General features: G+C 42.3%; 1 protein-coding gene across 2 annotated transcripts in view; it reads right to left on the bottom strand.

Annotated features, from left to right (window-relative positions):
- The window catches only part of FAM107B (family with sequence similarity 107 member B), a 58,046-nt gene extending 41,453 nt beyond the window's left edge, over nt 1-16,593 (bottom strand). Inside the window, exon 1 of one of the 2 annotated variants that reach the window (XM_071734088.1) lies at nt 16,319-16,593. The gene's annotated coding sequence lies outside the window, so the exon portion shown is untranslated. Of the gene's footprint in view, nt 1-14,303; nt 14,420-16,318 lie in introns of those variants that run through there. The other variant, XM_071734089.1, reaches the window with a different exon arrangement.
- Between the last annotated feature and the right edge of the window lie 6,904 nt (nt 16,594-23,497).

The following is a 23,497-nucleotide window of genomic DNA, read 5'->3' as shown; positions in this document are numbered from 1 at the left end:
ATTTTGTTCCTGTCAAGGTTACATTAAAAGAAGGAAGTGAAGGCAGAATAAGTCCAGAAGACCATCAAAACGAAACTGATTTTCTTAGATAAAATCACTTGAAACAAACAGGCACTAATATATTTTCTTTACAGATCAAATTTATAAAGCTAATTACTATCTAAAGTTAGTGCTTTGATTATTTTTTTGACCTGATTCCAGATTTCAGAACCAGGAGTTATCCTTTTCTATCTCATACTCCTGGCTCTTCACCACCTTCTCAGTTTTGGAATAGCTACTTACTGAATTGAAATAACTAGTTGTTGAATTAAATGGATGAAGTAAAAGAAAAAAATAAGAAAATATATCTGAATTTGACACAAAAACTACTGTCAAATTTTGCTTGTTTATAAAATAAAAACCTGTTTCCAACCTCTTCATTGGTAAACTTTAACAGGTCCCAAATATTCAGGGCAGGGGTAAAAAGCCTTGAGGACCTTAGATCAGGTTAAGTTAGACTGAATAATTCATTATGGCTAAACTACACATTTATTTTCAATTTACTAGTAGATAAGTGGGGGTTTTCTCCTTTACTTTCACGTATTTCTAATCCAGTTTAAATTAATGTTTCAAGATACACAGTCCTAAAGATGTACTCCCATACACACATTACACAAAATACTCAAAGAAGATGCCAAAGTGGACAAAACTGAAATCACAGGACATTCCATCCTGAAACAGGTCTTTGCCAATTTTGACTTTACAGCTAACACTGAAGTCTTAAATCCCCAAAAGAGAATCTGAAGTACACTCTTCTGACACCACCTTGGACAGGACTCCTGCATCTGAACACCAGTGGGATGCTTTTAGACAAAGGCACAAACATTGTTGATGCTTCCATACCTCACAGAGTTCCCAGTGAATTATCAGAGGAGTGGAGGCCACAGCAGTGCTGCTTTTACTACCCACCAGATTCTCTATGTCCAGCAGAAAGTCTTCAGGCTCTGCTCAACTTCGTTTTTCTTCCCTGAAGAAGCAAAAAATGATTCTCCAAGAGCTACACTGTCCCAAGAGCTGACATCTGCCTTTTCTTCCTGCCACAGCCCAGCTCCCTGCATTTGAGCAGTGGCTGCTGCAGATACAGGATGGCCCCTCTTTCTTCCCTACTTTATTTCCTCACCTTTACTGGCAGAAAAAGAAACCACCTGGCTGCTAGATCAGATAGCAGAAGCTGTCCTAATAGCCCTGCAGCAGTAGCTGCCACCTGCTTTCCCCCTCTCCTTTCCACCTCCCTATGCCAGCCCTGCTCTTGGGCAGCTGGCACAGGAGCCAGAAATTGCATAGGACCTGAGAGGGGGGCAAACAGGTTCTTCCTGGGAGGTTTCAGTCCTGCACAGAGGTGGAACCACCTTGTAACCTCAGCCTCTGTTGGCTAAAATGTAGAAAGCAAACATGGTATTAAGTGGTTTTGTGTACACACCAGAATAAAAGGATGCAGAGATGGTCAAAAAGATATAGCTGCATGACTGGAGGAGGTTTTGGGCAATTGCTGAAGTGCCAGGAGGCTTGGGAAGGCAGCAGCCAGCCAGCCAGGACAAGACAGGCATGTTAGAATGCAAGCAAGGGTAACAGCACAGTGACAGAGAAACCTGAACTGGTTTAACTGGGTCCTTCTCCTTATAAAATAGTTATAAAAAGAAATGTGAGATTAGAGCACCAGCTGAAACTGGTGTGCTAATAAAACACAGGAAACCATTGATCTCATTAAGAGGCACTTACTGAATGTGTACAGAGAACTGATTCTGCAGGGCTAAAATATCTTATTATTTCTCGTTATTTTTTTTTAAACATGAACAGTTCCTTGTAAAAGTCAAACACAGCAACTGGAGAGAACCCATACCCAAATTATCCTGCAGTAATCATGGCTGTGCTGAAATTCTGAAGGCAGAAGGATACAAAAGCTTTTGTTGTTTAAGTTCAAGACTGGCCATTTTAAAAACCTGCCAAAATAACTTAGATTATCTCATGCCAACTCAAAAAACAAGGGTAACACCAGGAGTTCAGAGAAAAAACATACAAATTTTTTTTTCTTTCACATGAATGGCTGTGCAACTGTGGTCCCTTTAAACTTAAGCATCATTAGCAGAATAGCCAATAGCAGAGAAAGCCAAAAAGAAAACAAGAATACAAAAGAGATGAAATTTACTTTACAAAATCTACAATAGATTCTGGCACATCTTTGCCCCAGGAAAAAGATTTTAAAATGAAAAAAAAAAAATAAATACACCTATAGGAGGATTTTGTAAATATGGGTTGATGCTTGCACACTGCTGTTACATGCAGTTGCAAAAATTCACTCCATCCCATGAGATCTTATGCATGCACCCTAATTTATAAATTTATGCAAACTTATGCCAGAACCAGTCAGATGTTTCCCTTTATTTCCACAGCTGCTGAAAAGTATTATCACATCCATACTCCATCATGTCCAAATTTTCCTTTTGAAATGATCCACGCTTCCTATTGAAAGCTTGAGCTGGAATGAATGTTTAACTCATTTCACGAAGAGTTTGGTTATACATCTCCCTTTATGAAAAACTTAAACTGTTTGGATAAGAGTCTTTTTACCCCCAACCCTACTCCAGCAGCAGTTAAGTAAATATTATGAAACAAAAACAGGGAAAGGAATCAAAGTGTTTAGTAACTAACACAGAAGAGGGTTTTGGTTTATTTTCATGAAGTTCAAACAGAAAAAAAATTGACTTCAGAAAAATGAGTGCAAAAAGATTTGGCGCAGGAAGGTTTCTATTAACGAGATCAGACCTGGTTCAGCAGTAATTTGAGCTCCACTTTTTGCAGTGCCACAGTCAGCAGCAAAGCAAAAACTTCACAAAACACAGGAGGGAGCTGATGACAGATGAGAAGGCAAGAGGCAACACAGGGGCCTGAAATTTTATTTCTCTGAAATAATTACCAGCACTACATTACAGCCTGCTACAAAAGAGCCTTTCCCACATTTTTAAAGCTGCACACATAAACAGCATTTAAAAGGAATTTTAACTTGAGTGGTAAACCAAAAAATGAAAAAAATGGGCTAGAAGAAAACGATGGATTTTCCTGTGCTCCAAGGAACAGCCCTGGCTCTCAGCAGTCTCTCACTTAGTGGTCACAGGGCTCTCCATCTGCAGAGTGGGGATTCCAGGATGATGTTTCCTTTTCCCCCCCACCCTTTGCTGGCTGTTACACAAGCTGCTATCAGCTGTGGCAAACTTGCCTCTGGGACACAGAGAAGATGTAAGTCAGCTCAGAACAGCCAACATGCAGTAAGCCTCAAATGCTTTAGGGGTTTGGGAGAGTTACCCTGGCTCAGGGAGTCACCCTCCATATGCACTTCTTATAAGTCAGTTCTGATTCACAGTAATTTTATTTTTTTTAATCATGAAAAGCAGCTACCAAAACCACAATTTTGCAGCAATGGCACCAATGAAAAGCTGTGCTGGGAGACTCTCTGACAGTGTTTGCAGTTCAGAAAAGAAAGCTGCCTGGAGTTCATCCCTGTCTGCCAGCAACCTGAGCATAATCCCCTTGGTTCCTGTGGCAGGTGATGTGGGTGCCCCTTTGGAGAGAGGGCCCCACAATCCCCCAGCAGGAGCCCACAGGAGGATGGTCTGGGGAGGATGACACCAAACCTGCAACCAAGAGGAACAGGGGGTCAGGGCTGCAGCTAAAGCACAGTGTGGGTGCTCCTCTCGTACAGTACAGGATGGCACCTGGGGACTCCTGTGACTCCAGCTCCAACTGCTGGGCTCTGGAAGGGGACAGTAACACAGGGACAGCCTGATGGGGACCTAACAAGTCACAACATCATCTCAGGCAGCAAAGAGTCTCCCTTCTGACAGCTTAAATGTTGCACCTCCAGGTCTGTGTGTAATCACAGGATTAGGATCTGCAGTTAAACATCTTTGGCTGAGCCTGAAGATTGGAGATTAAAAGCAAACAGGAAGAAAAAGTAAACCAAGGCAGTTTGATCTGTTGTTGCACTCCTCATCACCCATCACTCACCACCCACAGGGCAGGCCCCTGCAGGCAGCACCAATACCAGTTCATTCCCTTCTGGAGACCTGGGCAGTTACTGTTTTCCAGGAAAAAAATGATAAAGGAAAAGAAAAAAAAAAAAAGAAAAAAAAGACAACTACCAAAAACCTCACACAGGTTTGGTGCAGGGAGGTCCAGCTGCCCAATACCTGCTCAGATAGTTTAAATCCTGACTTAGGGTACTGAGCAGCACTGGCAGAAAGAACTTGTATCAGCAGGAACCAGGCTAATGGTGTAGAAGGAAGCAAGGCACAGACATTGCTGAAGAGGAATTTTCCTCCCCAAGGAATTCTGCAGGTGGCATCCCACATATCAAGAGAACCTCAAGCAGACCTTACAGGCAAAGCCAACAGGAGTCCTGCTGTGGGATGCACAATTTCTGTATATACAGAGGTGATTTTAAATACAGCTTGGCCTGACAAATGCAACTCTTCAGGCCACCAGTGCAACTGTTGGGAAGCACGTAACCTGAATAACCAGGATTTCTTTGCATATAGAGACTCATTAGCCAACATTTCTTCACCTTCACTGTGGGATGGCAATGTGAATGGATGCACAAGGATCTTTGGTAACAGGTAATAAGGACTTTGGACAGTCTCTTTGATTTCTGTTTCTCACATGGGCAAGAGGCCAAACAGCGCATTTAGTTAATTAAAATTTTATTGACAGCAGTAAATGCTACATTTCCAACATAATTCTTCTTTTCCCCTGTATAATGTGGTCCTTAACCTTCATTTTATGTACAGAGAAGAAAAAAAAAAAAGAAAAAACCCAAACAAAAAAACAAGTGAAGAAAAAAAAAACCAAACCACAACCACAAAAAATCCTTATGTAACATCCAGCAAGAGCCAGATAAAAAAGCTACAGCAAAAATAAACTCAAATTTATCATTTAAGAGAACCATCCCCATAGGAAGACTAACAGGCAGATGAAATGGGAAAGAACCTTGCCTAGTTTAAGGGGAAATGTTTTATTAAGAAAGTAGGTTCAAAAAAAAAAAAAAAAAAAGGCAGGAGTAGGAAATAAAATAAAGAGATCCTTAAACACTACAAGCTGGCCAAATGTATCAACCTTTGTTGTATTTGTTTTTCATGTGTTACTCACCAGGCAAGCTCATGCACTGGGAAGAGCATCAGACAAAAAATGTGGTTATTGGCCAGCAGTAGAAATGCAGCCAGAACCCAAACTCAGGTCTGCAGCAAGAGAAGTGAGCAAAGTTTGCAAAGACTGATCCTACATGATGTTGCAAGCCACTGATAAAAAATAATTGCTTTACAGTAGGATCCTTGACTGCAAAATAAAAACAAACAAGGAAAAAAAAATCCCCAAAACCAGCCAACATATATTCACTGTGGGCTCAGTAAATTTCATAGTACTGTGTCTGTTTCCAATCCATGGAAAGCCAGTTTTACCTTTATGTGATACAGCCCAGCAGTAAGTTGAATTCAATGGTTATGTAACAATTAGAAATAAAAACTTTCCTATCCATACTAATTATGAAGACTTTGCAGTTCAGATGTCATTGAACTAAAGGCATAGTTCATCCAGTTACAAAAAGCTTCTAGAAGGAAGTGATAAATGAACATTATGCCTTTAGAGCTGCAACCAAATAAGAGGACTGAAATATATATGGGTTCTTCCCCATCTTCAGCTTCACAAAATTTTCATGTGGTTCCCTGGTGAAAAAGTTAGCAAGAATGAAAGCTTATCTACAGTTCCCCATCTCAGCTACCCACCAAGTGACAGTTAGAGCTGAAGGAAATTGGTGTGGTTTGCTTGCACAAGAAGCTTTCTAAAAGGGTAGCAACCGTGTTGTAAAACATGTAGAGACAAAGTAGACAGAATCTAGGACACTATTCTGATGCCCTCATCTTAGTTATATCAGCTTGGCTCTAGAGCAAAGCCAGACTGCAAGAGCCACAGGGAAAAGCTAAGCTGCAAAAATATATCCAGAGACTGTTTCATAATCAAGAAACAAATATAGGACTGAGTCAGGTATTTAACTTAAATTACCTTCTTGGATTTCTTACATGTTAATTTAAGTGTGCACTTTTAGCCCTTCTCATAAGATCTGGCTGGTTTCAGCCAAATTCTTAAAACGTTTAAAGCCTCCAATATACAAAACTCACCTAATTTTCCTGTAAACTGGTGGCTGAGGAATTAAATACTCCAGCCAGGAGTCCAGGCTCTGACAGGGCTCATTCCAGTGCTGCCAGAATCCGTTGCCTTTGGGAGCAGGTTAAAACAAACAAACACGGAAGGATAAAACTGGAGGATTCCCCCCCTTGCCTTCATGTGACCTGGCTGACATCTGGGATTTAGTTCTGCAGCACAGAAAGAGCTCCAGCTTGTGATGCTGGTGTGAAAGATTCCTGGTGAGCATATTTCAGGCAGGTCATCTAGAAAGTTTTCAGCTTCAGTTTGTAGCACAAATACAAATGATACAAACAGATACACCTCAAACACTAAAAGGTCAAGTATATTGTACCTGTCTGTAAAGGTGAAAATTTAAAAAATTAAAAAAAAAAGGCTGCCGAAGCCCAAACTCTTGCAGGTCTAAGTTCAAAGACCTCCTCTTCTAGCAGGTAAAACTTTTAAAAAAACATCTTTGTAATGAACATGATTAAGATTTCAAATTCTTGCAAGAACCACTTGCAAGGTTATTTTACAAACTTACCATCATTCACCAGTTGCCTAATTGACACCTATAAACTAAAGAATCTTTCACTTAAGAAAAACAAAAACTTTTAATAAATTGTCTTATATGGGATAAAAAGCCAAGGTCTAATTCTGCTGCAAAGAGAATAAATCCAGCTTAATCCCAGGCCAGTTACTCAGTTGAGGACAAATCCTATCATTGAAAGTCTCTCCAGCTACTATTTACTTTTCTTCATTTGTTCATGAGTTTAGATCAGAATCAGGCACAGACCCAGATGCAGTTCAGCATCATCAATTGGCTCTGGAAGATAAATACACACAGCTTTGCTTTGGGCTTTATGCCCTGCCTATGAAAATCAGACACATGAAGCCCAGGACAGGGTTGGGAGAAAGGCTGGAGCCACATGAGTGACAAACAGCTGGTAGCTGCTTGCTTGTATTGAGTGCACACATGAGCAAACCTTAGCCTGATTTCAGCTGAGGGCCTTTAGCTTCTGAAGTTAGGTTTTCAGCTTCAAAACAGCTAACCCTGGAGAAAAAGATTTATATTCTTCAGAAACACTACTCAGGTGAAGGAGAGAGGAATTAATTGCATTGTAAATTCAGCCCTCCCACAAAAGAGATGTAGAAGAGATGCCTGTCAGGAGGAAAAAACAAACAAACAAACAAAATTTTAAAATATTCACAGTAGAGATTAAATTGTTGGAGTTGAGAGGAAGACAACAAAAAAATCTGATAATTTAAGATGACCACCCTAGATTTGCACAGTATGTCAATACTCCTGCTCCAATGTCAAACCTACCCTGTAAACTTCAAGCCCAAGATTAAATTATAAAAGCTTAAGGGGTTTATAATAGAAAGATTAAAGATGTTTAAAAAAAAAAAAACTTTAAAAATGGTCTTCTCCCCTGCCATTAAAGACTTCAAAGTAATAACACTTAAATCTAGTCTAGGCTTCAAATGTCCCAAACTTCAATGATTCAAGCTTTTAAACTTCCATTCATCCACTCTTCATTCAACAATTGGTTTACAGAAAGATTTTGAAGTTGCTTTAAAGAGCACCATGGCTCACTGGAGGAGCTTTTGATTCTCTAGCATGCACTATCATTTATTTACGTTAGGTTTTCTTTAGTCAAGTGCTGGCTAGTTCACAAGCACATGAATCACAAGCAAACAAAACAGCTAAGGCAAAGGAATCCAATTCAAACAACATCCAGTACAGAAGGCATTTAGAAGTCCAGAAAACTACAAGAAGTCAGCTTTGCTTTTCAACTTTGCATGTTTAGAAACAAAGTTATAATTAAGAAAGTCTGAAATTGCCTAAACTTGTACAGAAACACCACTAAGAACTCCCTCTCAGTTTCCGTCAGTGACACAAAGGCACTGCCTGAAAACCCTGTGTACTGCAATGAATTAATTCCCAAATGCATCTGCAGAAAAGGGGGTGGGGAGAGGATCCCACACCCTGTTACAGGACCACACTGGTGTCCCAAAATGCACAAATACTAAAGTGCTGCAGCAATTGTGGGAGTGCTACCACCCCCTCGAGTGTGCAAGCTGGAGAAGCAAATGTATTGTGCTTTAAGATACATCATTTCCATTAAAAATAATAAAGGTCATGACTTTTTTTTTTTTTTTTTGTGTGTGTGTGTGTTTGTAAATTCTCTGGATCACAAAAAAACAGCCCAACTGACCAGCACAGGGGAAAAACTTCAATTTAATGAAACTGCAGACAGTGACATCCTGTGACACAATTCCAATCACTTGTCTTTGAGTCAGTGACATTTCCATATTCAGTACAAGTTCTTCAGGTGACTCACACCAAGTTCTCTGGGAGATAAGTAAGGGAAATCTCCAACATGATGATTTTGTTGCAGCTTTTAAAGATGAAACATTATTCAACTGGTGCTCCTTATTTGACCTTCAATGATTTGAAAATTAATTTTTAATTCCAGTTTGTCTTTAGGAATTCTCTCAGAATCAACAAGCGTAATGGGGGTAATAGAAGACACAGAAAATCAGTAAGGTAATGATCATGGTCTAACCAGATCCTGTTTTCAGTAAGAATCAGCTTTCTAGGCTGTCTACTTGCCTAAAGGCCTTTACAGGATTATTTCTACATTGGGGTAGTGAGTTTATGCTTGAAATACAAAGTTTATATTATCTTTTCATTATGTTTCCTTTTGCAATGTTTCATCCTGTTTGTTTTTCCCTTATTTCAAAGTCCCAAGTTCAAGTTCTATCTTTGCAATAGTAAGTTATAGCTGTAGGCAAGTTAATTCAGCTTTTGTTTCCCAATCTGTAAAAGGAGAATAATAAATATTTATCTACTTTAAATAGATATTGGAATGATTTGTTTGCTCTGACACAGTTTGTTTTTCAAATACACAACTGTAAAATTCTAAGCAGAAATTACTTCATTTAACCACACTAGCAGGAATTATTTTGATTTTTGTAAACAGCTGAAGTTTTCACATTCTCTCTTTTCTATTACTTCTGCAGAACATTTCTAAGTTCTCCTTTAGCAAACCATGACACTCTATGCTGAGTTTGTGGCATCTTAACCATAGCAGGCAGTGTTGTTTGTTTCAAAAAAAAGCAGTACATTGATTACAAGGAGATTTAATCTTGGGAATCTGAATGGCCACATTTTAGAGTTCCAAGTATTTTCCAGTCCTCTTCCAGGGTGAAAATGTCCAGTAGGGATGGTAGCAGAACTCCTTGTTTCATTGCTTTTACAGTAATGGGTTATCTTTGATATTCAATGTTTTGTTGACTAGCATTTGTAATCTGGTGCTGGGTAAATCTGATCTTTACCTGACTTCATACTCTAGACATCTGCACTTAGAAAGTAAAGTAACTTCATCTTTGGCTGGTCTGGCAGACAATTATTAAACTTCCCATTAGAAGGGAAAAATGCCCTAAACCAAAGTATATCCTGGGGAAAAAACAAAGATGGATATCAAGTTCTCTACATCAAACCTGGACAGGAAATCAGCTGAGGCTTCTTCATCGTTAAAGATTAAAAAAGAAATAAAGGAACTCACCACAGCTCAAACTTCAACACTTAATTCCACTAGTCCTGATATTATTTGTGATGAAGAAATTAAGATCCAATAGTAAAATGGGAGGAAGGGCTCAAAACAATCCTTTAGAGCAGTCACTTGAGGAAGCACCATTTTATGCATGTATGCTGTACCCAATTTGATGGGACTTCTCAGTAACTGAATTTCAGTCAATGTTAGAAGGAATTGGCTCTTTGATAGCACACACTCCTCTGCCTTAAAGTTCATACTAAACTCCTGCCTGTAAGTGCACAGAACAAGCACTACAAATGTAGCCCTTCCCCTGTATGCTACCAGATGATGGTAGTCAAAAGAATTAAGCACTAAAACAAAGCTTTCCATCCACACAGAAGCAGCACAGGAAAGTAAAAGAGATCACAGCATTGTGCTTCAGCAGCTAAAGAGCCTTCTTTCTTTCATAATTCTAAGGGAGAAAAAACAAAGGCTCAAAAAATAGATTTTACTAAAACCTGACATGCGGATGCTTCAGCAATTAGAATTTTGTACAGCAGACACCAAGAATTCAAACAGCACAGCATTATAAAACCAAAGAAAACACCCAAACCACCCCAACTTATTCCCCATCCTTTCCTCCATCCTCTTAAGACACCCAAATCTGGCCATAAATATCTGCCAGACTGTTTTCAGGGGTCAGCAGGAATGTGCAAGGTATTATGCAAGTTACACATATGTACTATGGCTTACATTATATGGCATAGCTCATCCAATGACAAGTTACCTGGAAAAGCTTTAGGATGGAAGAAAAAAATCATATTATAATGCAAAGACTATCATAACCCAGCCAAACTCCTCACTATCCTCTACAAAAACAATCCCCTCTAATCCTAGGGGCTTCAGATGAAAAAAACAAAAACAAAAAAACAAAACTGGCTTTCTTCCTTTACCAACAGCCAAGCCCAAACTGCATCTCAGGTTGAGCCCAGGCATCCATTCTTCCTTGAAGGGCACTGAGGAACTCAGTTACCACAGCAAGTCTGAAGGGCAGTAACGCAGAGGGATACTCAGCAAGCCATCTTTTTCCCCCCAGTGACAATTAAGAGGAAACTGAGGTAGCAGAGATGTATTTTAGTTCAAACAGCAGGGCACTGCACATATTGGAAGGGCTGCTCAGCAATTCATCTTGCCAGGAAAAAGAAATTTCCCTTTGGCTCAAAATAAAGTCCTTGCTCTCAAGAGGTACTAAACATGAAGTTTCTCCTCTATGGTTACATAAGCACACACAAAGCCACACAAAACAATTCACTCTGACCCTCATCCTTAAGTGCTCTGTTCAGCTAAAGGTACACTCCACCCATCTGACAGCATAAACTCCAGCTCCCCTGAAATCTCTACAGCTTGTTTAGAAGCATCCAGGACAGGCACTGGCCTAGATCAGGAGTGCAGGTTATGCACAGACAAATGGTCTTGACCCACTCCTCATTACATCACCTTGGCTGCTCAGAGCTGTGAGTTCTGTTTTATTATTAGCACCAGAACAAAAGCCTGTGTATATACATGAGGTCTTATGAATGCCCATTCACTGTACAGGCAAAGAATGAAAAGAATCATTCTATTCTTTCCCACCATCATCCTCCTCTCACCAACCCACCAAAAGACCCACTGAGTGCCACTGCTATGGAAATACCTTGGACTGGCAGCATGTGGGTCCATGCAGAACAGACACCACCAGACCTGGTGAGTTAGCCAGTACCAGTGGGTGCAAGCACGGTGAGCCAAACACCCTTCTGAGATGGACAGGAAAACTCTGAATATTCAAGTTTTCCTTTACACAATTACAAAATTTCAAGACAGTTTGCCCTCTCTAGAATATATTACACTGCAAAGCTAAGGGACTGCTTCACCCCAGTGCTGAAGTTGTGGCTTTCAGCTCTCCAGCTTACAGGAAAGGTGAATAATTCCTGTGTACAAGGTAAAAAATAAGACCCATTCCACCACAACAAGCAGTAAGGTTGCATGTCCAGGACATTAAAGCATTCCTCACAACAAGAGCAGGTTTCATGCTTCATTATCATAAATATAGCTCTCTATAGGATTTTAATGCAGCTCAGATGATAGCATATGTAAGAGGCTGAAACTTGCTGAAGGACAGCATAGAGGTTTTACAGTTGATCTTGCAAGCACATACACTGCCTGAAACTGCAGTAATAATGTAATAATAAAGAAACTATTCTCATCTAAAAGAAAGGAAGTTGTCACTGTTCCTAAGTGACTATGCTGTTCCTCTCTTTGAAGAAGAGCATGAATTTGCACAAAAGGCAATCTTCTGGCTTCAGGTTGCGAGAGAAATTTTAAAAATGTAAGCAAATCCAGGAGTTTTGCTGCTAGGATAAACAAAGCTAAATAAGGCAAAGGTTATTGCATTTGTGCTCCCTGCTCTCATCATGATGCTAGCTGGGATCCTTGTCCCACCTAAGCAAGCTGATGACCTGCTGAAGACTCAGTTAATTCAAAGCCAGACTAGATGTATACTAGGAAGCAAACTGTACCAAGCCACCACAAACCCTGCCCTTTTCAGCTGTAGACCCTCACTAAAAAACTAGAGTAACTACTGATTTCAAGAGTCATTCTAAAATGTGACACAGAGCACTGCACACAATCACTCCAAAACCTATGTGGTTTATTCTTTTATAGACACAACGCTTCTCTCCCACCTGTGAGTTTCCTACCCTTCAATGAACAACTTATAGCTTTAGTCTAAGCAAAAGAAATGTGTTTTAAAACTCAACTTAAAACTACAACAGACTACAATTACAACAGCCACCCAACACAGTGCCAGAAGGCAAAGTGGTTTTCCAGTGTCAAAACAGAGGTAGCAGGTATCCTCCGGTGTTTGAGTTATACAGAAAGAGGAAGAAAAGGCTCTGTTTGACCACATCCTTCCTTTTCTTGCAGATGTCAGTGCTTCTGGCTCACAGCACTCCTGTAAGACTTCTGCCACAAGAGAATTGCCACACACACCTCCCCGTTGTCATGCAATGAACACAGCCCTTTGCACTAACACCCTGAAGCAGAAGAGAGTCTGTGAGCAGCAGAAGTAAGAGCACCAACCAACCCCCTTAGGTATCACCTTCAAAGTCAAGCACAAGCCTGTTCTCTCAGGCTGGGAATTCACTCTTCCATCATCTGATGCTGGGGTCATAGAGAGGCAGTCCTGTTGCTCTCATGACTCTCCTGGCACTGGAAAGCCTTTGCTTCCCTTCTGTGGTTGATGGATTAAGCAGAAATTGACCACTAATTACATCATAGCCAGGTAATCAAACTGATTTTCCTCCCAAGCCTCTTTCTGCTCTTCTCTTCTCCTGCTCCTTCGTGCCAGGAGAAGTTGTTTCATTTCAGCACTACCAAACAGTTCAGGAGACCTGAGGTCAAGTTCTTGCACCACTACACAGCTCCTCCGTAGCCAGGGCTGACATTTTTATATTCTTGTGCTGTTATTCCCCAGCTCCAGTGGAAGTTGTCTTCCCCACAGTGGGGAGAAGCAGCACCTTTCCATTTCACCTTGGGTTTTGAGAATAAATAAAGTGCACACAGAGCTAAGCCTGACAAGAACATGCAAGATGTGGAAAGAGGAAGTATCACTGAGAAATGTAGTTCTAGCCAGTCAATTTACCTTCCTCAAAGAGAAAAAAAATTCTATCAAATTTTCAGCTCTCTGTTCAGGTTAGCATGTTTGCACCTGTGCTAAGCTACAAACAATACTTCCACTAATACTCAAGAACATGCTAGGTCTGGTCAAAACTAGAATAAACTTTAGTCACTGCAGTGAAGAAGCATTAAGCACATTTTTTCCCCTCCAAAGTTGTCTAATCCTGATCTTTAATGCTTGCTTTTCTCAAAATGTCAGAACAGTATCAGCTGTGAATTGTGTCTGACATGTTCTTTTTGTGCATTTATGAGATGCAAATAAATCCAAAGTTGTACAGCACAAAGATGTTAGATACAAAAACAGCACTGAAACTTGCTGTCTTTAAAACTACCAGTGCCAGAACAGCCTTGGAGGTGGCCATGTGTATGTAATACCACTAACTGCATGTAAGGATAACTTAGTTCTATTCAATAAATTTTTTTTTTAAAGTTTGATGGAGCTGAAGTTCTATTAAAGCCAATTACTGGCTAAGCAGTTCCACTCTTCTTCCCACAGATGAGTAAACAAGAATATTCACTTCTATCTTTCTCCATTTTTTCTTGTGCTATAATTTATAACTTAATTTTCCTGTCCCTGATGGTACTATGAAGGGGTGTACTCAAAACCAGTTTTTTCTACAAGCCACAAGTCTGGCACCATGTAAAAAACTCAGTGAGTCCCTCTGCCCAGTCTATACTCTCAATCTCTCTCAAGCCTGGCTGTTCCACTGCATGACTCTGTCAAACAATTTGCCACTTCAGCAAATGCTCTGCCCATAGCCATCAGCTTGTAAAGAAGAGGTGTGTGCATGTGCAAGAAAGATCTCCCAGGCTGCAGCTGCCACACAGCTCCTCACTTACCCAGTCATGCAGTTGTGGTACAGGGTAGCTCAACAGTGTCTCAAAAACCTTTAAATGCTCAAGGGTGACCTGCAGTTCAGAGAAACTCTTGATTTTGAAGATAGAAAAAAAGATGCCAAGACTGAAAAAGAAAGAAGGTAAAAAAAAAAAAAAAAAAAGATATGAAGACTGAAAAAGAAAGACGAGTAAATTAAGTGATATAAGATCTAAAGTAGAAAGGAGAAAGTGAGTGCAAAAGTATGTAGAGGACCTGAGGAGATGACTCTCCCACCTCCATGCCTTACTTGGATCAGCATACCATTTTAATTAACAATACTCAAGTGCTGGAAGCAAAATAGCAACATTACTCTTGAGCATTTTTGACTTTGAAAAACACAAGTGACACTTCACCTGCCAAAATCATCCCTGGCAAAACTCCACTGACATCAGTGGAACTACATCAAGCGTGAAATTGGCCCACAGTTGCTTTAAGACAATAAAGGCTTTGTTTTTAGGACATACAGGGCATTTGTGGTTCTTAATAAAGCCTATCAAACAATAGTTTATTGTCCTTAAGCAAATATCAATGACAATAAGCAAGTGCCTATCACATACATAGTACATGCTGTCTGTCCATATATTGCTAGGAAAACAACAATCAATAAAGAGATTGTCAGTGTCCTGTTCAGGGAGCCTACAGACAGTTAAAATTCCTCTCAAATTGCCTACAAGATCCAAAAGCAATTATGTGCACTTTTAACAACGTTCTTCCACGCTCTTACTTCTCTGCCAAGTTAACAAAAGTTAAACATCCTCATTAGTGCTACGGGATTTAGCACATACATATATGTACCACAACACAGAGCAACGCCAGTGCCAGAGAGTTATTCAACAATACTCCCACCACAAACCATACACAGCGACCACATTATGCTCACACAGAAGCATCTTTTCCTCCTTTTGTTGCATTTTTGTTTGGCTATGCAAATTCCCAACGAAACCCAAAAAGTTCGCATGTTCCTGCGCCCCTCTCAAGTTTGCTACAAGCACTGCCCAGACTCTGCTCCAGCATCAGCCACGGCTGTACATGGCGTTTCCACAGTATTGATTTATGCCAGAACTCATTAAACTATGAAAAAAAAAAAAAAAAAAAAAATCCAACAGAAGAAGCAAATAAGCAATAAAGTTGCACAGAGCTCCTGCACTGCACCCCTTCCTCTGGTGAACCCCCAAAAGCCATTCAGCCCTGCAGTTACCCTGCCCAGCTGAACCAGGCTTCAACGCAAAGGAAAATCTGGATATTTGGCCTTTGGGAGCCCTTCAAGGAAACTTTGACAGAACTGCACTGGGAAGGAGAGAAGCAGAGAGACAGCTTTTAGATTTTAAAAAGATTTCTAAGGAAACTGCCACCCTCCACACTTGAAGTTCTGCTGCTCTGAATCCCCATGTAACAGAGCAGGATAGATAGGAAATATAATATGTATGTTTTTATTTGGGTTTCCTTTTCCACCTCATCTTCCTATCCAACATCACACACACCCGGCACGCTACCAGGCTGCAGCACATGAACACCCAAGGGCCATGGGGGTGCCCCGGCCGCAGAAAAAAGTCACCGGAGGATGAAAGTTTCGCCCCGGGAAGCCCAAAGGCCTCACCGGCCCCGCAGCCCCGGCGAACCGCGGGGAAACCGCCAAGCGGCGGACGGGCGCGGGGTCGACAGGCGGGACCGGCAGCTCACCCAGGCACCCTTTTCCTTGGCTCCCTCCCTTTTTGGCATTAACTCCCCAAATTTCCCCTCGGGAATGAAGGAGCGGAGATGGGGCGCTCCTGCCGGAGCCCTCCCGGCCCCGGGGGTGCCGCTGCCTCCCGCCCCGCCTTCCTCCACCCCCCACCAGCGCCGTGAGGGGTGCGGTGATGGGACCCCCACACACACTCCTGACACCGCGGACCCTCACAGGGTCCCCTCAACCCTCCCGGTGTCCCGTCCCTCCCCGCCAGCACCGCGCCTTTGTGTGAGGAGGAGACACAAAACCTACCTCGGGGGAGCAGCTCTCCCCGCCCGGCAGCGCGGGGGACAAGGGGAGGGAAAGCCCGAAGCGCTCGGCGGGAAGGATGGAAGGAGGGAAAGAGGGAAACCGGCAGCAGCCCGGTCACTGCCTGACTGACTGACTGAGGGACTGCTTGCCTGGCCCCGCCACACGAGCGGAGCCGGCCCGGCCTCGCCTGAGGGGAGCGGCGGGGCGGGCCGGGGGCGGGCCCGCCGCTGAGTCACAGCCGAGGCCGCCCGGCCGCCTCCTTTGTTGTCAGGCGTGGAAAAATCTGGGGTGGCTGGGTGGAAATTCCGAGAGAAACAGGGAAAAACGGGGTGGGGAGGGGGTGACGGCGGAGGTGAGCGCAGGGGAGCCCTGGCCAGCCCTGATCTCCTCGGGGTTGCGGCCGGGTTCACACCCCCCTCCCACGGAAGGGCAACGCGCGTTGGGGCCTGCGAGCGGATTTCAAACGCCTGCCCGGGCCCTCGGTCCTTTGGAGTGGCCCCGTTCACCTGCAGGAAACACCCTCCTCTCCGTGGAAGAGGAGTCTCCCAGCTGAGGTTGTGGAGTCTCCTTCTCTGGAGACATCGAGAACCTACGAGGATGTGTGACCTACACTAAGTGATCCTGCTTTGGCAGGGGGTTGGACTCGATGATCCTTTTTGGTCCCTTCCAACCCCTAACATTCTGTAATTCTCTGTGGTTCTGCTGTGCCTTCTTTTAACTTTCTCCAGGTCTTTTCTTGTCCCTTTATGTGGCCTGGAGCCCCTGCCCCTGTTGGTATTTCCACTGATTGTTCCCTAGGAATCAGTCCCCACTCTTCAAGTGGGCCCATCCAAATAAGAGGCCGTGAAATGATGGCTTAGTTTGCTAAAATATGCTTCAGTGTGCCCCAAAGCTTGTTCCATAGGGAGTAATAAGTGATGGAGACACGACAGAGAGCCTGGACACAGCATTGTGTTTTCCTATTGGTCTCAAGCATACTTGGCTTGAATCGATTTCTTTTATGTTTATCATTAAGACTATTTTACAATTTTTCAGGGCTGATGATTGAATCACAGCAAAGAGGCAGAACCAACTTGAGTCATCCCAGGGATGGAAAGCTCCAGATTGATTGGAATAGCCCAGTAACTTGAGGAGCTGCAGAAGCATTCAGCACCTCTTGGATTATGGAGACAGACCTTTCACCTCCAAAAACCCAAACCCCAAGAAGTCCCTGCAGAAAGGGTGTTGGTGTTCAGCAGATGGTGCTGTTTTCCACCCAATCTGCCCTAAATGACCCACCACTCCAGTGTGGTATGGGGACAAATGAGTAAGCAAAGATATGTTTTCTGTGGGGCCTGTCCCACATTTTTGTGCTGCTGTGTACTAGAAGACTGCTCAAGTCTTTCTATGCAACTGTGCTTTCACTAGGAAAAAAAGTCAGCCTGTGTGAAACCTAGGAAATGGTTGAAATCCAGGGCATGGGTGGACACTGTCAGTTCAGGTTCAATTTGTCTCTGGGCACCAACATATATAATCAGAGCTATGCTGTGAACAAATGAAAAGTTATAAAATTCTCCTCAAAATGTCACTGGCAGCATCACAAGTTGGGCACCTATTTGTATTGCTCATGCTCACAGTGTCAGCTCTTGCTATGGGCAGCTTCATTCCCCATTTGCCCTTATCTTAGGAGTGTTGTGAGATATATTTGCTCTGTATGTGGAGCTCATGGATGCTGTATGGAGAAAAACCTCATAATTTTTTTTTATTATTATTAAATACAGTAAAATGGTGTGCCCTAGATGACTGAGGGAATATAAATATTGAACAGTTCCCTCTTCTGTCAGCAACCCTCCATCTGAAGGGCTGGGAGGAGGAAATGGTGTACGACCAGGGAATTGCAAACAGCAAAGCAAATGAACTGCAAGGCCAGCTGGAATGCTGGATAGGGAAAGGATTTCCCTATCTTTTGCATTCTTGACCTTACAGACCTCTCGATATTGTTTCTGTACATAAGCATTAATCATTTGCATTCTGAAGACACTTCACAGTCCTGATCAAGTTTTTATCTCTGTTGCCTTAGACACTGCACAGGCAGCTGTGCCTGCTCTGAAATCTGACACTTTCCATCAGTGTTTCCCAACCTTTCCTCAGCTCAGACAAGTACTTTGCTGCAATGGGTACAGTCTCCCCGGCAGATCCTGCACATCCACACCTTTAAATGGAATGTAATGCCTTGCTGAAGCTACTAAAAATTTCTGTGTATCTTGCCACGACTTGTCAAAGGAGCACAGGCATTTTTTATGGTGATTGGTACTTTGTTTTAGTGTTACTCTCAGTCTAAGCATGTGGTTATGTGGTACCCTTTGCTACACCAGATGTAACAAAGTCCCTCCCCACGTGTACTCCCAGTTTGTGATCCATGAAGTGACTGTAATGCCCTGCAAGCCCTAAGCTACCATGGCTGTGTCTGGACTTAAAAACTGTTGCTGGACAGAAGTGAGAAAGAGGAAGATTTTGGAGAAGCAGAAAGTTGAAAGGACTTGCTAAGAACACATCTGTGGACCAGCAATGGCTGAGATGAAGTTGTTAACTCAAGAGTCTGACTTCCTTACTCAGTGCTTCCTAGAAGATAGTGGTAAAATGATAGCTCTGAGTCAAGTATCTCACAAGTAATTTAAGGCATAGCCTTTGTCAACTGTGAGCCACTCGGGTTCCTGGTTGTCAAGGTTTAATGTTCCCCTTCCTTTTTTAAGGCACATCATTTGTGCCTGGTGCCTTTTGGCCACATGAAAATTACAGTGTGCAGTTCATGTGATACAGAAATTTGGCCACAGCTGCATTTTACTCATGACAAATCTTCTTCCTCCAGCACTGTGGGTACTAAAACTCCAGCAAGCACTCAAGAAGACCTCAGGGATCTTTCTAGATGAATGATATAAGTGTAAGACATTACCATTTTATTTTAAATGAAAAGCAGCATACTGGAATCCAAACCATGAATAAACTGGATGCACTTTAGAACAACTACCAGAAAAAAATGATGCACTGGAAATAATTAACAAGATGAATCCCCTTTTTATTAACATTATAGCCAAAAGTCATTCTATTGTATAAGTGTCATGGGACATATGTAGATGTAATTTGGCATCTTGGTAACTTAAGTATTATGTATTTTAATTGCCTGTAGCTGTTTCCTTTTCTTCTCAGTCCAACTGCAGATTTAAAAGTAAAATCATCCATTAATTACCTGAGTTACATTTTACTCCGTGCCTGCACCGTACCTGGCCTTTGAGTGTTGCCATAATGTAACCTTAAATAATACTAATAAGAATTTTACTGCTGTAGAAACAAAGTGGAGTACAGAGTCAGCAGCTGTGAGATTTCCCCTTGCTTAATTTTAGCTGTCTGAAAGCAGACGTCTGATCTGAGCAGGTCATGTAGGCTGAGGGAGAGGTAGGTACCCCCAGAGGGAGAGTCATGCCTCCTACCTTAGTTTTCTCTATTAGAATGGGATTAATTGCTTCTGGATGTGCTTCTACTGGCAGTGGAAGCAGTGCTACTGGCAGTGCTTCTAGGGCAGTGGCCTGAAAAGTTCCAGCTAGATGCCTTCCCCAGAAATTCCTTAGATCTCTGTTGTTCCTTTCCCCCAAATGTCAACATCTCTCCCTGTTACCTGCATCCATTTACAAACAAGAGACCAACAGTGCCTGTATATCAGTATTTTTGTTCTGCATAACCTAGAGAAGCACTGATTTGCATCAAAGGAGAACATGGTTTTCTTTATTCAAATATATTCAGTTTAAATGGTTTTGGTGTTCTTGGTTTTTTGCTAAATTTTTAATTAAATTAAAATAAATCAACGGGAATGCAGGTTGCTATGAAGATTTTTCCATACCATAATTCTGGAGGAACATCAGTTAAGTGTCTAAAGAAACATCTGCTCTGCACATAGATGTATAAATCTATATAGAGGCTGCACAGTAAGACTTTTGAGTTTTCAGAGTTTTCTTCACACTAAGCCAGGGGCATAAAAGGGATTTCCTCCAAGTTTTCCTGTGTATTAATAATGAAGATCAGGATGCCACCTTTGCTTCCTCCCCTTCTGAGCATACAGTGAAAGGAAATGGTTCTGGATCGAATCACAAAGAGCAGTGGAAAAAAACCAGACTGCACTCCATGCTGGCACTCAAAAGTTTAATTATCCAGCAGGCTGCATCTTTATGGAAGTAGGAGACAGATAAATCCCATATGTTAATAGTTGGCCCCCTGTGGCTGACCTCTGGCTCAAATATCCCATAGTGTGATTAATGTTGCACAGTTGGATCCAAAACATGCTCATTCCCCAGGCTCCAGGAAAAAAGGGGATTTCATTTACCTTCCAACAGCAGAATTTCATTTGATCACTAGGACTCTTTTAAGATCCAACTTCTTGCACTGCCTTTGTTACAGGCTGTCTGGGCAACCTGAAATAAGTCATTTTGCCTCAGTTTCTGGACCAGTAGAACAGCAAACATAACTGTGACTGCCTTGATGTCACAGTTTGAAAATTTGCAGATAGAAGACAGTAAACAAGGTTCATCTTAAGGTAAAATTAGATATTGACATCTAAAATAGAAATGTTTCACAGGATTAGGTCAGAAAACCATATCTGTGCTTGGGTCATGGTTTTCTGTCCACCTTCTACCCCTCTCTTGCCCTTCTTAGCTGTCCATAGGTTGTGTTTCCCTTCTTATCTCATTGCAGGAATCTGACATTATTTTAACACCATTAACTGCACCATTGATCCTGGCATAGAGAAGCGGGCACCAAGATTTCTGAACCTGTGTCCCAGTGTGATCTGGAAGGAGGTAGGACCCGTGGACATACACATCCCTTAGATTACAAACACAGAGTGAATAGCACTCCATGGCACTTCCCTGGGGAAATCAAGTCCTCAAAGATATGATGGGCTCAGAGCTGAAATACAGAACTTTTTAACAGACTCAACATGTCACTGGCATCTGTTGTAGAGCCAAAGCCATGAGGTGCTGAGAATAATACCAGAATTCTCCCCATTTGACTTCTCCAGAGTCAGGATTGACACAGAAAGCCCTATCCATAACTAATTAAAGCCACTGCTAAAATTGCCACAGCCCTCAAATGGGTTTAGACTGAGCCCTCCTTTCTGCCTTCCTCCTAGCTGAGATGAAGCAGCAAAGCCTGATGAAGGCTTGGAAACTGCTCCTGCTCCCATGGAGATCACAAGGAATTTTGCTTGGACTGGGCCTATAAAGTTTTCCCTGGGATGACTCAGAAAAGTCTATAAAAATACAACTGTAATTGTTGGAGACACAGAAAAACGTGAGGCAAAGCCTCTGAGGAGGTCTGTCCCTACCTCCAGCCAGGACACATCTGGTTGGTTGTGCAGGCTGGGCAAATTTTTCCATTTCCAAGCTGTTTTATTTACAGAAGATGACAGCAGACTGTACTCAGGGTGGCCTCACAGCAAGTGGAGCAGACAATCTCATATCGTTTCCTTCTAAAGCAAAGAATGAAGTGCTCATTCCCCCATGAAAGGAAAGACAGAGGAATATGCTTCATGGTCTGAACTATAAAACACATGCAAATTGCACGTGCCAAGTAGATTTTTTTCTGTCTTTTGTGTAGGAATGATTGAACTCCAGGAACTTTCCATGGGACACATACATGTGGAACATGCACATGGATTGAGACTCTACAGCATCTTCCATCACAGGACCTCAGAATCCTGGTAAACCTGACAGCAATAAGTGATCAATAACCATTGCCTATCACCAGAATAGATAAGGATGCCTAATTTAGAGCTGAAATCCCACAAATTTTCATTTTACAAGAACTGCCAACCCTAGTTGAAGTTAATGGGAGCCCTAGAGACCACTACAACTGAAAATAAAGAGAAAAAATAAAAATAAAACAAAACAACTCACAACATCATACCTGCTGGCATTTGACATCTAAAAGCAGAAAGTTTAATCTCTAGGTATTGGGTTCCCTACATGTCTATGTGGGATTTCCTATGCAGAAATCAATGATCATGGGTGATGCTGTGCAGAGCATCAAGTTTGTGCAAGCTCAGAATTTCAGCCCTTCTGTATAAGCTCTACAAAATTAGTGGATACATGCACAGAATTCCTAAATAATTTTGAGTGTCCAAGTTCCCATTCATGGTCAGATTAACCCTGCCTATCAACCTAGTGGAGTTGCTGAGCACCTAGAAATCCTCAATATTAGCCAAGCTGCTCTGGTTTTCTATGTAGTGATAGGATGAGGGGAAAATTATTTCAGATTTTAGGAGGGTAGATTTAGATTGGGTATTAGAAAGAAATTCTTTAGTGTGAGGCTGGTGAGACACTGGAACATGTTGCCCAGGGAACTTGTGGGTGTCCCGTCCCTGGAAGTGTTCAAGGATAGGTTGGATAGGGCTTGGAGCAACCTGGTCTGGTGGAAGGTGTTGGAACCAGGTGATGTTTAAGGTCCCTTCCAGCCTAAGCCTTTCTATGACTCTATAAATTCCTGAAAGTACAGGAAAAGCCCCAGTATGGCAGATGACTTAGAGAAGTGGTAGAGGGGATAGAGACAATGTGCTGGTAGCAATCCTGGGAACAGAACTCAGAGCTCCTGGTTCTCACCATCCCAGTACCAGGTAGGTTGTGCAGTGATTTCTCCACCCCAGAACTGGTTCAGATGTGTGATCTGGATGTGACACTTCCCTCTGGCTCAGGCACATCTAGGGCAGTCACACCATGAAATTCTGCCTGTACTCTGGTCCCGTATGCTACCAGAACTTCTGGGGTCGTTCTTCCTGGGGAAGTTGTGCTAAAATAAGTTCAAAGTCTCTCTGATTGTTCCTCAGTGAGTCATTCATCACGGGAATGCTCCTCTTGGTCTTCTGGACACAGGGGGAAAACTGTGGGAATAAACTGAAGAGAGTGCCTGAGTTCACATCCCAGGGGAAGGCAGATTTCCAGCCTGCACTTCCAACCATGGCTTCACAGCCTGGTGACAGTGGATGGTGTGTGACTGAGAAAGAAAATACAGGGAACACTGTGTCAGAGCCTGCAACAGTGGTAGTGCAGGCAGAGTGTGAGCACAACAGATCCATTTCAGTTTAATCAGCTTATGATCTGGCTGAGTGTCTGTCACCAGCTCTGATGCACATAATAACAATAAGTAATGACAGCA

Source organism: Heliangelus exortis, chromosome 1, assembly GCF_036169615.1.
Source record: "Heliangelus exortis chromosome 1, bHelExo1.hap1, whole genome shotgun sequence".
Classification (NCBI taxonomy): domain Eukaryota; kingdom Metazoa; phylum Chordata; class Aves; order Apodiformes; family Trochilidae; genus Heliangelus; species Heliangelus exortis.
The sequence above is the reverse complement of the archived record's forward strand: the minus strand, read 5'-3'. Positions and strand labels throughout refer to the sequence as shown.